We start from the raw sequence: 15,453 nt of genomic DNA, 5'->3' as shown, positions 1-15,453 counted from the left end.
TATTACCAGTGTGGATGAGTGGCAAATGCCATCTGTGAGATGTTGAAGAGATGAGCCCATCATGTCAACAGCTCCTTATTTCTTTAAAAAGAAAAAGAGGAGCTTTGGAAAAAGAGGAGCTTCTTGTTTATTTACATGAGCTGATCTTCCCTGAATGACTGTGGCTCATCTATGCCTCTTAAATGGGTTACCTTGCAGTGGCTGTATTTCCAAGTGGCTCTGTACTCACTTTTGGCTTCTACAGTTGCCTTTTTGGATAAAATTGGGCTATGATACAAACGATAAATGTTTCTCCAGGAAATTCTAGGCTTTAATAATTTCAGGTCATTAATTATGTCAGTGTCTTTCACGTACATATACCTATACTCCTAGGATTTCGAATCTTTTGTTCTTGCTGTACTTCTGAGTTATCTAGACAAGCAGCCATCTTGTTGGGGGGGGGTGACAAGAATCATAGAAAGTGGATCCAGCATCAAGCTATTGAACAAATCCACCGATTCCTTAATTCCAGACTTCTTGTTATTTAAGAAATATAAAATTATTCAATTAAGTTACAGTCAATCAGATACTCTCTTACAACCAAAATACTTTTGTTTCCATTCTGTACCTGAAAGTATCGAAATAATTTGAAGCCACACATACAATCTCTGATTGTGGTTATCACATTGTTAAAAATGGAGTTAAAAGTGTCTTCCCTGGAGAATTGTGGAGGTCATGTTTGTAGAAATAACCTAGCCTGCCACGTGCAATGCAGTGGATTCCCAGTGATATTTCCCTTTCTGGGTCTTCGTCTGGTAGAGCTAATAAACTTGCTCAAATTGTTTATCTGGGCATCAATTTTTCACTCTCTTCCATCAGGATAATGATTCTATCTTTACTTTTTTTCTTATCTTTTCACGTAGAAGCTATTATACTAATGGATTAAGTATTTTTTTTTTTTAAGATTTTACTTGTCAGAGAGGACAAACAGGGGAAGCAGCAGGCAGAGGGAGATGGAGAAGCAGGCTCCCCTCTGAGCAAGGAGTCCAATGTAGGACTCAGTCCCACGACCTTGGGATCATGACCTGAGCCAAAGGCAGATGCTTAACCGACTGAGCCACCCAGGCATCCCACTAATACATTACGTTTTAAAAGTTTGTATTATTTCTCTCTATACTTACGGACTTGTGACATAGTTTAGTTATTCAATGTTCCATTAATTTATCTTCTAGAACATAATCCATTATTTGCTATAATACAGTTAAATATAAGTGCTATGAAAAAATTTCTGTAGAATGACTTGGGACCGTGGGATCATATTATTCAAGAACATTTAGGACTAAAAGGGAACTTAGAACTATTTGGAATACTTCTCTTTATACAGATGAGAAAACAGATTTGGGGACATAAATGACCCACCCAAGATCAAATAGTTAATGAGGCAGATTAAGAGCATTCTGCAGAAGATTTTGTGGAATGAAGAGACTCTAGACAATGAAAGTTTTATAAAAGTCTGCAAAGGATTAAGAGCTATTTGCTCTGAGAATTTTTATTTTAACTTATTAATTTTAAAGATTTTATTTATTCATCAGAGACAGAGAGGGAACACAAGCAGGGGAAGTGGGAGAAGGAGAAGCAGACTCCCTGCAGAGAAGGGATTCCCGATCCAGGGCTCAATCTCAGGACCCCAGGATCATGACCTGAGCTGAAGGCAGATGCTTAACCACTGAGCCACCCAGGTGCCCCTGAGAATTTTTAGTTTAAAATAATCTATTCTATTCTAATAATGCTTAAAGACACAATCGTGTTTTTCCATTTCAGTTCAGTTAATGAACTTTGGTATAGTTTAATGGGCAAATACACGAAGGATCACAGGCATATTTTTCTAGAAAGTTAGCCCTCTGGTTTTCTGTTTAAGAACTTGATCATGGGAATATTCTCTTACAGAAACAGAGCAAATGCATCATATTCCCTATGAGCAAATCTTTTGATTCTCTGTCAGGGAATCCACATTGTTAATAACATGGAATCACATAAAAGAGGATTTGTTTTAAGGGAGACAGTTCCTTGATGGGAAAATCAAGTCAAAGATTTGACTAAAAGAGAATATGGTCTCTCAGCTACTTAATTCTGTGACTGAACTCACATGTCATACTCAGAATATAAACTCAGACATTGGCGTTGATACTGTACCAGCCACTCTAAATGTTGCACTTACCTCTGCTGGAGATTGTGTGAGTAGGTATGAAACCAATATTTCAAGAACGTTTAGGTACAAGTTTTAAGGGCTGAGAGGGCATCTAAGAGCCACATGCTTTTGAAAAGCCCCTGGAGGGGCGCCTGGGTGGCTCAGTTGGTTGAGTGTCTGCCTTCTGCTCAGGTCATGGTCCCGGGGTCCTGGGATTGAGTCACACGTTGGGCTCCCTGCCCAGAGCTTCTTCCTCTCCCTCTGTTCTCTCTCATTCACTCTTTCTCTAAAAAAGGCCCTGGAATTTATAGGAAATCATGACCATGTGTAGAGTGCTCATGGCTGAGTGTGGGTCCACCTGTCCAGTTGGCCAGTCTAAGCACTTTCATGAATGGACATTTAGTGTGATTGGAATGTCAAGGCCTTTTCCTATGTAACACACACCCCTCCCTCTCCAAAAAAGAAAGGTCATTTGAAAAGCTAGTCCTTTCCAATAAGCTTATTACTGTTAACAGAAGATGGCAGAGCAACCTTCAAACCCCCACACGTGGAATTCTCCCTAACAGCTTGTTAAAGTTTCATGAGCTCATCTGTTGTCTTCTGTTAACTCCCTACACCTCCTCCCCTCGAAAACCTCTACTTACACACAACTCTTACAGTATTTAAAGAATTTTTAGAGAAGGGAGTTGACTTCAACCAGGAGCTGAGCCAAATTCCACAGCTGGCCCACACACATTGCTCCAAGTCTCCAGCCATTGGCTTAGGGAGGTCACAGCCACATGTTTGCAAATTAAATTTAGGCCCCTTATCAAAGAAGTCGACTCACATTGTGGGCCGTAAATTCTTCCTTATGCGTATTCAGTGCTGTTCACAGAAAAGGGAAGCCTGTGGGTCTTCAGGTTCAGAGGTTTTATTTTTATCTACTTGTCAAAGGCTCAAAAATATCTCTTAAGACAACAAAATGAAACAAAATGCCCAAACAATAGAAAATTAAAGAAAAGCACCCAGGATAGCCATAATGTTTTCTGTTGGAGGTAACTTTTTCTTAATGCCTGGGGTATTAAGTAACTTTTGATTGTGGTGCTTATATTTCTGGGAATTAAAAAGAGGAATGGTCAATGTCACCATAACCTCTTACACAATTTATCTCTTCCAGTGAGTAATGAACAAAATGGGATATTTTGCCCCATTTAAAATGACCAAGATTGACTTCCCACTTTGGCTTTATCTGAATAAGGAATCTTCCAGTTTTAAAATCACATTTATAAATATTCCCTCACTTCATGGTCCTACCTCCAGGCATTCTTATTTCCTCATGGTAGAGGTGGGCAAACCACACTTGGAGAGCAGCAAAAGTCTCATGATAAGAAGCAAAAATTATTTTGGATCAGGAACCAGGATTTATTCTGGAAAATAGTTCACCTATCACCAGAGGACTGTGTACATCTCTCAGAGGCCACTTCAAGGGAGGATTTTAAATAATAACTTGAGCAATTGTTTGATCTGACAATTGTTAAGTTCTCTGAGGCAATATTCCTAAGGGAGGCATCATTTACTTGGACACAGAAGTCCAAAACATTTGCCACAATTGGCTCTACACTTTGCTGGGACAAATACTTAGATCCCTTAGCTTTTTATCTAGTGTTCTTTCCCTCAACCCAGTGCCTCAGTGATGTCTTTTTTTCATGTCTCTGCCCCCTCCTCACACACTCTTATTCCTGGCATTTTAATGTCATGGATTTTGTAATAAACTGTGGGGATTAAATGGGCCTTCCCTGACATCTCTTTCAGGTCTGAGCATTCAAGTCTACACGTGTGTCTGCCTAAGGTGCCATCGATTAGAGAGGAGGAAATCTCAGATATCTTCCTACCCACTGGGTCTGCCTTCGCGCCCGCCCTCCGAGATCGAGTTCATCTCTGTCTGACTTAAATTCCTTGAAGCCACGAAATTTATCCCATGTCCTCTTAAAAGAATGAAAACCTTTCTTCTACCTCTATTTTTATGGTTCTTGCAGCAATGTGGGGAGTAGATCCATGTGGTTTCTGAGGACTGGGAAGGATGATTGATGCTTGTGGACAGTGACTGGGCCTAAGATATTTGCATGGCTTGCTCCCTGTTTCTTTGTTGATGTGGTATGAAAAGTGGGAGAATTAGAATCAATGGTTATCCCCCAGGTGTTAAATCAAGTGATCTTTTCATAGTGCTTCTCTTTCTTGATCTAAACCATTATATCTTCTAACTACTATAGTTTTGAGAGGTGGTAGGTGGTGGTAGTCTTTAATGTGTGTATCTCAGGTCAGTGCTTCCAGAGGCAGACCTGAAGATGAGAACTCAGATGCATGTGGTTTATGGAGGGAGCACTCTGCAGAAGGACCAAAAGTGAGGAGGGAGAGCAGGACAGGGAAGGACCAAGTAAGGGATGGGTTCACTCTCAGGCGAACTCCCAATATCTGCCTGATTCCGCAGCAGCACCCTGCCACAGCTTGTGGACACGGAGAAAGGGAACTGGGCTTTCATGCTCCCATACCTGACAGTCACTGGACTCTTCTGGGGGGCTATTAGCTTCTAGATGTTTCCAGTTTTTTGAGCCTATGGATAAACAGCTCCAGTGACTCTGGGGCTCAGTCCTCCATGGAGAGTCAAAAGGGCAGGCTGTTTCTAATGGGGATCTGAGGAAATCTGGGCAGATCCCAGAAGTATCCATTGGTCTGTGGTGCTGTGCCTTCCTTTTCCTGTACCTCCTTTATTTTTTTTCTCTTTTTTTAAAAAAAAATTATTTTCAGCATAACAGTATTCATTATTTTTTCACCACACCCAGTGCTCCATGCAATCCGTGCCCTCCATAATACCCACCACCTGGTACCCCAACCTCCCACCCCCCCGCCACTTCAAAACCCTCAGATTGTTTTTCAGAGTCCATAGTCTCTCATGATTCACCTCCCCTTCCTATTTCTCCCAACTCCCTTCTCCTCTCTAACTCCCCATGTCCTCCATTCTAATGGTTTCCTTTGTCCCTTTTTGACACTCCTGTGATTATATCATGATAAGATTAGAGATTTCTAGATCTTTGTCTCTAAACTTGAATTCTAACTAAAATTTATAGCTCCATTTGTATTGAAAGTGGACCCAGTGTCAATATTTCTTTCCCGGTTAAGGATTACTTGAGTAGCAGGAGGTGGTGAAAATGTCCTGTGGTTGACCTTGAATCTTCTGCTTGATAACTTCTCCTCTGAGTAGCCCACTCCCATGGCCTCCCACTCTGTGGCGGGCCATTCCTCACTTTGGGGAAGGCTGTGGTAGAGCCATCTTTCTGGTGGTGTTCCTGCTGCCAGTTGGAGGTCTCTGCAGACAGATGGCTATAGAATGGGCTATGTATGGGGTGGACTGAATCTCTCTTTAGGGCAACTTTTCTAATACGCCTCCCTACACCACATAAGCTACAGAGGGGTTGGGAAAAATAGAGAGTTTCATAATATATGAAAGACATTAAAATTGCATATTATATACAACTTTCCCCATAGTTAAGAAAGAAACAACCTAAGTGTCCATTGCTGGATGAACAGATCAAGAAAATGTAGACTGTGTGTGTGTGTGTATGTGTACACACAGACGCACACATACACAATGGAATATTCAGCCATAGAAAGAAGGAAATCCTGTCAGTTTTGATGACATGGATGGACCTTGAAGGTATTATTTTAAGTGAGATAAGTCAGACAGAAAGACAAATAGTGTATGATCTCACCTATATGTGGAATCTAAAAACAAAGAACAAAAAACCCCAAACTCATAGAAATAGAGAATGGATTACTTGTTTCCAGAGGCAGGGGTTTGGAGGTGGGTGAAATGGGAGAAGGTGTTCAAAAGGTACAAAACCACCTTATGAAATATCTAAGTTCTGGGATCTAAAGTCCTGTTTGCTGACTGTAGTTAGCAGTACTGTATTGTGTTTTTGAAAGTTGCTGAGAGAGTAGATCATAAAGGTTTTCATCATAAGAAATAAATTGTAACCGTGTGAGGTAATGGATATAGTAATTAACTGTGGTGATCATTTCACAGTATATATGTAGATCAGATCACTATGTTGTACACCTTGAACTCATATAATGTTATGTGTCAGTTATATCTTAATAAACCTGGGCAAGAAAATCACCCAAGAAGTTGACCATTCCTAAGAGCTATTCTCATGAAACCCATTTCTCAATGGACTCTCTTGTCCCCAGGTCCTTTTTTCTTTTCAGGGAAATTCTTTTCACTTCCAAGACACAAATCTCCAGTTTCATTAGGAAACCTGATCTTCTAGTCATGGGGACTTTGACTCCTCTTCAGTAGTTTCCATCCTCTTATGCCATCAGACCCTTTGTGGGGGACAGTGTTTCCCAAAAGTACCTCTTTTAGGTCTGAGAATAGCAAATCTGGACAAATACCATAATAATGAGGGAAAGTAAAAATTGTGGGAAAAGGCATGAACAAGGTGAACCAGTGTGCACTTGGCCACTCCTAGTCCTTTGGAAAAGTCTAAGGTGGGTAGAAGCATACCCTCATGTTCTGCTGAGGGTCCTTTAATGGTGGGAGTTGCAAGTATGCCTTTTTCCTCTGAGTCTATCTAACTGTTGGAAAACACACATATACCCCACCCAGATTTTAAAAAGAAAGGTTAATTCTTAGATGCTAGAAGACCCAAACTCAAAAGGAAGAGGAGATTCATTTTTGCCAACTGCCCCAGAATTTGTTAAGATTTGTCAAGTTCTTCCCACATGGCAATTGTAATTTATGTTTTTAATAGAGAGAACGGTGTTTTCTTTGATTTACTGTTAGCCCCCTCACCTAACCTTTCAACTTTGTGGCCTGGAAGCAGGGGCTGACTATCTGTTCAGCACATTTATGTCCTTATCCTTTGGGCTCATGGTTATTTTCATATTTCCAAGACTTCCTTACATGTTAAGTTATAGCCCTATGGTTGAGTTCTGGCCAAAAAAATGTGGGTAAAAGTGATGCATTCTGTATTAAGGCTTGGGTCATAAAACCCTTTCATGAAATTCTCCTTTCTCTTTCTTGTTCCCCCACTGCCAGCTGGATGTCAATGCAAGGTGACCTTGGAAACCTGTGTTAAAGACAAAAGAACATCTATAATCCTGAGTTACTCCTAAGTCTCTGAATGACTGTGTGGAATATCCCTTTCCCCTGCCAGTGGCAACTAAATTCTGAGGAGTGAAAAATAAATTGTCAGGTCCAAGACCACTGAGATTTGAGGAGTTTTCTGTTAACGGTGGCTAGTATTCCCCTAACACCTGCCTTAGCTTGAAATGAGTAATGGTTTCACTTTTTAAAAAAATTTTATTGCACTACTGGGTATTTACCCCAAAGATACAGATGTAGTGAAAGGAAGGTCCATCTGTACCCCAGTGTTTATAGCAGCAATGGCCATGGTCACCAAACTGGAAAGAACCAAGATGCCCTTCAATGGACGAATGGATAAGGAAGATGTGGTCCATATACACTATGGAGTATTACGCCTCCATCAGAAAGGACGAATACCCAACTTTTGTAGAAACATGAACGGGACTGGAAGAGATGATGCTGAGTGAAATAAGTCAAGCAGAGAGAGTCAATTATCATATGGTTTCACTTATTTGTGGAGCATAACAAATAGCATGGAGGACATGGGGAGTTAGGGAGGAGAAGGGAGTTGGGGTAAATTGGAAGGGGAGGTAAACCATGAGAGACTATGGACTCTGAAAAACAATCTGAGGGTTTGAAGTGGCAGGGGGTGGTGGGAGGTTGGGGGTACCAAGTGGTGGGTATTATAGAGGGCACACAGATTGCGTGGAGCACTGGGTGTGGTGAAAAAATAATGAATACTGTTATGCTGAAAATAAATAAATTAATTTTAAAAAAACAGGGAAAAATATTAATTATTTATTTATTTGACAGAGAGAGAGATCACGAGTAGGCAGAGAGGCAGGCAGAGGGAGAGTGGGAAAGCAGGTTCCCCGCTGAGCAAAGAGCCTGATGCGGGGCTCGATCCCTGATGGTTCCTCTTTTGACCACATACTTCTCCCCCCACTTTTAAAAATTTAAAATCAGTTAATTAGCATATAGTATATTATTAGTTTCAGAGGTAGTTTCATGATTCCTGTTGCATATAACACTCAGTGCTTATCACATCATGTGCCCTCCCCGATATCCATCACCCAATTATCCCTTTCCCCATCCACCTCCCCTCTACAGCAACTTTCATTTTGTTTCCTGTACTGAAGAGTCTCTTATTTGACCACATACTTCTCAATGGTTGTTTAGCACAAACACCTGACCACTTATCTGTAGGGACCCATTAAGTTCTTGATCAAACCACCATGGTTTCTGGGTGTGTGTCCAGGGGTAGGTGTGTGACAGGGAGGGTAGGGCATTTTGCTTTTGTAGCTACACATTTTCATGACAAATATCTGTGATGAACACTGGACATGACCAGATCTGAACTCATTTCTTTGTAAACATGCTCTTTCTACTTATTTTTTATTTCAATAATTATTGTTACCTTTACCATTACTCAGACCAACTCCCTTTCTTTCATTTGCATTTTCTCATCTAATTAAGGAGTCCTTTTGAGTCTATATTTTAAACATTTCTCGTATTTATCCCTTATTTTCTTTCTATTTCTACACCCACTATTGTTGATCAGACCCCTATTATTTCTTATCTGGATTATTGCCCTGGCCTCATAACTCCTCAGCCTCTTCCAAAATATTCTACATCTTCCTGCCAGATTAATCTTTTTATAAGCTCTATTCTGATTATATCATTTTTCTATTCAAAAACCTTCAGTAATTCTCCTTTGCTGGCCGAAAGTGTTCATATTCCTTTGCAAGCAAGACATTCAAGGCGCTCCATGACCTGATTCTAACCCAAATTTCCAGCCTTGTCTCCAGTGCTCTCCCTTACATAGTCTGTGCCCCAGCCAAACTGGACTGCTCACCATTTCTTAAGTGTGCACTAGTTTCTGCTTCCTTACCTTTTGCTCTTTTAAAATGATTCCCTTCAGTTAATAGCTTTTTTGATGTCCCCTTTGTTTGTCAAAACTCCCTCTTCCAAAGCTCTGCTCAAATACCTCCATGAAATCTTCTCTGATCTCCTCACAAAGAGGGAATGCCAATAAGACTCTACACCCCTCTCTTTTGGCCCTTGTGATATTTTACTTTGAATTGTAACAGATTTGGTATCAGATGACTTACATTTGAACCTGGGTTTTATCTTATTACTTTTGCATGATCTTGGTGCAAATCATTTAGCTTCTGTTAGCCTCCATTTTCTCTCGCATTGCAGAAGAATGAGTGCTTCCTCTATGTAACTCCCAGATTTATTTTAGATAGCAGATGGAAAGCTACCTGTTTAAGTTTTACAATCTAAGTTTATATTTTGTCGAATCTCCTCAACTACTTACCAAATTCCTGTAGCTAGGAAGGATAATTCATTAATTTTTTGTGGGTTTTATATATTTCAGATATTTAAAAAATGTTTATTGAGTGAATATCTTTAAAAATACAATAATTTGCCTTACAAAAGAGAACATCAAGAGTTATCTTAAGTGTATATCCTGCATAGATATTGATCCCTTTGGTGTAAACTTTCCCTTTTTCCATTTATTTAAGACTTCTTAATATACTTCCATGCTTCATTCTCCCTGGGGAAGAATCCTACTATCTGTTTACTTTTGTTTGGGCATCCCTTCAGTGTTGATAATTTGGTTCAGTTGTATCTTGAATTCTTTGAGAAACAATTTTTTTTTCTTGGTATTGATTTTTTCCCCCCAGTCTGCATGCAATTCTAGAGTGCTGTGACGTGGGGAACTTAGATCTTATCATTCTTGTACCCAAGATATACCCCCCACCACCCTGCCAAATAAATGAAGAGAAAAAGTAAAGGATTTCATGAAAATCCAATTTCTTATGAAGGAAGTGATGCTTCTTCCTTAATGCCCCGAAGGCTTATTGAAGTGTGAGGGTAGAGGTCTAGGACTGAGACATGGTATGCATATAATTAGTACTTGCCCATGTAGCCTGACCTGCTTTTTGGTCCCTTAAGATGATTGCCCAACTTGTTTGTTACTCTTTATTTTTCTCTTGCATTCCTCCCAATGTCCGTGGTCCAGGTGCTCTGCCTTAGAATGATCCAGCAGTCAGAAACCAATGAGACCCACAGGGGAAGGGAATGTTGAAATGTTGAATAGACAACAGCATAGAGGTCCTTTTGAGAGGGTGTCACTCAGTACAAAATGTTCATTCAGAAAAAAACGAGAAGTCACTGTGTTTGTTTCTGTGATTATACCATTGAACAATCCAGCCAGGAGACCCATATTCCTGTTCCTGGCCTCTAAAGAGAAGGAAGGTGCATTCCTTCTCCCCTGGGAAAAGAGCTTGTTTGGGTTACGTAAGTGGCAGCATAGGATTAAAGAGTGACATAATTCCTTCTTGGAAGAGTCTGGCTGGATTTTTGTGCCATTTTCGGAAAGTGAGGGTGATGCACTATGAATGACAGACTGCTCGGAAAGAGAACGATGGAGAAACCTCTTAATCCTTTTGAATTTTATCCAGGGAGGACCCAGAGGGCAGAAGGCAGCCTGGGCACTACTGTGCAAGTTCCTGTGAATAATCCTGACATGGAAAATGTGTGCCCGGACTAACCTCAAAGCAAAATTGTCTGTTCCTGTAGAGGCTGCATACCTTTGGATGGAATCTTAGTCCCACAGATTGTTCTGTGGAATAATGTTCCATCTGGTCCTGAGTTGAGGAAGGGTGTTTCATGAAAAGAAGAGGAAAAACCACCAAGGAAAGGAGTGTCAGAAGCTGTTGAATTAAGGAAGCTTTTTATTTACAAAAGACTCCTTAAAATGGCCTCAGGTATTCCATGCAGTTAGTGGTTGGAGGATAAACTCTGGTGTCCACCATGTTTTCTCATTTGGCCGTGCTGACTGAGAGCGCCGTGGCAGACTGCGGTAATCTGGTATAGAGTTCTGAATTCTCCCTCTGCTCTCTTCCTCACATACTCTTACTCCTGGCTTTCAGGGAGAGGATGTTCTGCTCCTTCATCTTCTCTTCCTAATTCTAGCGGGTTCTCTTTCTTACCTTTCACCTACTTTCTTTTCTGTTGCTGTTGTTGCTTGCAGCCACGTGCATCTAAATAAAAGTAAATATATTTCTGACAAATGTGTAAGTGATAAAAAGATCAGCCTCCTGATTTCTAAAGTCCACGCAATGGTCAATTAGTTTAATTCTCTGTCAGGCTGATAGAGGCTGGATCCTGGAAAGGACCAGCTTTCTTTTCCAAGAGACCCACTTTGCCCCCACAGACTAAGGCTGGGTACCTAAGCTGAGAATCTCCTATAGGTCAGGCTTCTGTTATATAATCGTCCTTTCTCAGAGCTTTTTTCCAGTGTCTTTTTATTTTATTTTTGTAAAGATTTTATTTATTTGGCAGAGGTCACAAGTAGGCAGAGAGGCAGGCAGAGAGAGAGGAGGAAGCAGGCTCCCTGCTGAGCAGAGAGCCCAATGCGGGGCTCCATCCCAGGACCCTGAGATCATGACCTGAGCTGAAGGCAGAGGCTTAACCCACTGAGCCACCCAGGCGCCCCTCCATTGTCTTTTTAAATGAAGTCTAGACATAAGAGGAACTGATTGAAAATGTTTGTGATACCACCCCCTACTGGAAAAATGTCTCAGTGTAGGATTTGTGGGAATGTATTTTGAATTCTAAGCAATTCAAGACCCTGAACTGGGGAAAGAGCTGGAATGGGGGCAAGAATGCTAGTTTTAGCTACTTTTGGATCTCTCTCTCTCTCTTTTTTTTTTTTTTTTAACTTTTCTGTGCTCAGTTTACTTCTTTAATCCTTTGAGATGTCCCGGACCTTGGTCTCTGGTCTGGGGAAGGGACCTTGGTCTCTGGTGTGGGGAAGCAGAACTGCATGCCAATTCCTCTTGGCTCTGGTACACATCCACTGTTCACCAGAAGCCCACGTGGGGTCACTTATTTGCACTGAAAACAGATCTGAATGAAGGGATATCTGTCCCTGTCCCAATACCTCCATGTCTAACACATGATCAGGGAGCTGTATGGAATGGAAAGGTCTTCCTGAAAGCCAGGCTCATCACTGCCTAGTGATTTAATTCAAGAGCCTGGATCATAAGTTGGACTTAACGTCGAACAGCTAAGCCAAGGCTGAGAGTTGGCCTGGGTGTGCTGTGCTTGCCATGGGCTGACCTAACCAGCAGGCGTGCTGTCATGTCTGGGTCATCTGCTGTCACTGGACAGCTCCCTGTGGGAGGTCCAGGGGGCGAGCATTGCAAGAGTCTAGACAGGAGGTGACAAACATGTTGACCTTTGGGATGAGATTGATCTCTGTATTTCTTGACAGGAGGCCTTTCCAGAAGGAAGCCTCAGGAGGAACAGCCTAGGAGCTTCATCATTTGTGAGTGGGATCAAACCTATGTATCTGCTCCACCCAGATCAGAATGCCAAAGAGTGTTTCTCAAGGGTTTTTTTTTTTTTTTTTTTTTGGCTAAAGGGTAATGTTTATTTACTTCATCAGTTTTCCTACAGTGTTCACTTAGGGCTTCAAGAGTGGAATATTTGCTGAGAAGGGAAAAGAACTTGCTTTAATGGTATATTAGTTCTGAGGCCAACTCTAGGAAAGGTGCTTTCCCACGTGCTACTTCATTTAAACCTCATAAAATGTTGTGAAATTTGTATCATTACGCTCCTGTCAAAGAGGAAAGTTAGAAGCTCAGAGATAATCAGACCTTGCCCTAGGCTAGGCCATGTAGTAAGTAGTCAGTAAGATCAGATCGGAGCCTCAGTTTATTCTGATGTTATGCCACGATTCCTTCTTGGGGTCTGGTTTTCCTGCCATATTGTGGATGATTTCAGCTCCTCCTAGAACTTTGGGGGTTATCAAAATGTTAAAGTAATTTGAAAAATAGACTTTTGCTTCTCTTCCAATCATCTAATTTTCAGTAAAATGAAGTATGTTTTCTGATTTTGTAACCATTTGGTTATGCCTGAAAAAGAATAGAGCTTGTTCAGTGAAAGAGGTGAAGTAGGAGCTGGTCTAGACTAATCGGTCCTAACACGCATTTCATGGGACAGAATGGACATTCTCCACCCAAAAACATTTGGAAAACTTGGCAGAAATGTCTCCTTCATGAAGAGTCATGTACTGGATTTGCATTTTGTTGAAACCCAAGATTTTGAAACTTAATGGATCATGCAACTTTATCCCCCCTAGAAAATGGATTCATATCACATGGGACTAAATGCTTTGGGGGCTCCAATTTGCAGACACTGGTTTGCATTTTAATGGTAGTAACACTTCCCTGGAACTAGACTAAAAGACTTTATAACTTCATTCAGGCAATGAGAATAGGATTAATTATCTAGGCTTTTAGCTACCTTTCTGTGGCCAAGGCTCTGAGCTACTAGCAAATGCAAGGACAATCCCAAACAGCTTGAGAACTATTTGAATACTACTTTGAAGAAGAAATAGACAAGGCTGTACATACAGTCTTCTAACGTGTATGGTCTGTGTTTCCTTATATCCTTAAGCCCAAACCATTGCACAGATCATCTTTCTTCTATTTATTTCCATTCTCTTTCCTTTATTCTTCCTTTCTCCCTTCTACCCCTTCTCTCTACATCTGATCAAATCTACAAGTCCTGTTTGTCTAGACAAATCTGTGGGCAGGGATATGATGATAATACTTGCACAGACAACTCTGAATCCAAAAGTCTTTAACCATCCTCAAGCCGAACGTCACGTACATTAGACTTGTCGAATTAAAAAGAGATTCCCATTCAGATTCACCAGGGTTTGTGGGTTAACAAAACCGATCCTGGTTAGAAGTGAATTTGAGCCACTCTCTCATTCGGTGACCTATCAGATTTAGGCCACCCCTCCAGTTACTTATTTTGGATTTGTTGGTATGTTGGGTAGTACACCAGAGATTCTTTTTGTTTGATTTTTAAAGATAATTATATCCATATAAAAAAAGAGATTTCAAGGCTAGACGGAATTCTGTAAGCATATACACTACTTTGGTTGCCTCAAGGCATTTATTGATTTGTTTTACAATAAAACATTTCACACAGACTGCCTGCCTAAAGGGGAACGAGATGTGATTCAAGGATTTCCTTTAAATTTGTTAGGAGGAGACTGAAATTTTATTTTTATTTGCTCTCATAAACAAAATCCAGTCTCCCAGACCTTCAGTCCAGCACTTAGAAGAGTAAGTCCCTCTGAAGGGACTTTGAGACAGCTTAACTTCTCCAGTGGGAAGCTTAATGAATGCGCCACCCAGGCATAACCTGGCGTTTCTGTAAGATTGGTAGAAGATCTGGGTTCAGAAATATTTCACAACCAGGATTGCAACAGACTTTTAAATAGGAAGAGGAAACAAATGACCTATCTCTTGACTGCTTCTCCTGCTCTGAAGATAATTTCCCTATAAGGCAGGGGAATAACCTGGTCTTGAAGAAAGATTTGGAATTTGGAAGAGTGTGGGGCCTTTACCTGCAAGCATTTTTCAGAGGACTTTGAAACTGATTGCTCCGTTTGCATTATCAAAGCAGGAACTTCAGGTTCAGAAAAAAAGCTAGATTCTGTTTGCTTTTTATTCTCCTTGTGTTTTAACAGCAAGTTCTCCTCCTTACTTTCTAAGGAGTTTGTTGACACAGGGATGCAGATCACTACAAAATGAGGCAACTGCAGCAGGGACAAACAAAGTCTAAAAAATATTTGCACTCTGTGGTAAAGCTCAGATGATCCCTGATTTGGGGCAGCCCAGAAGCGATATTAGTTTTCACGACATTAAGGAGTAGAAAGGAGTGGTGTCCCCCAGAATCAGTTAGAGTATTTTCTAAAAAGGCTGCTCTTCAGAGTAGAGCAAAGGAAGCTCCAGTTGATGCTAGAAGTAGGGCTTCAGTTTCATGTGAAACTGAAGCACACATGAGGGCATGGCAAGAGCCAGTTCTTTGTACTGAAGTGTAATTAACATACGATGTGATGGTAGTTTCAGATGCGCAATAGAATGATTTGGCAATTCTATACACCGTGCAGTGCTCATTGTGAAAACTGTACTCTTCACTCCTTTGATCATTTTCCCCATGCTCCCACCCACCGCCCTTCTGGCAGCCACCAGTTTGTTCTCTAAGAGTCTGTTTTGTTTTGTTTCGTTTTGGTTTTGGTCTGCCTTTTCTCTCTCTTCCTTCCTTTTTTCTTTCTCCTTTCTTGTCTTCT

Source organism: Mustela putorius, unplaced genomic scaffold (assembly GCF_011764305.1).
Source record: "Mustela putorius furo isolate JIRA1106 unplaced genomic scaffold, ASM1176430v1.1 tig00000854_pilon_pilon_pilon, whole genome shotgun sequence".
NCBI lineage: Eukaryota > Metazoa > Chordata > Mammalia > Carnivora > Mustelidae > Mustela > Mustela putorius.
This window is presented reverse-complemented; position numbering follows the sequence as displayed.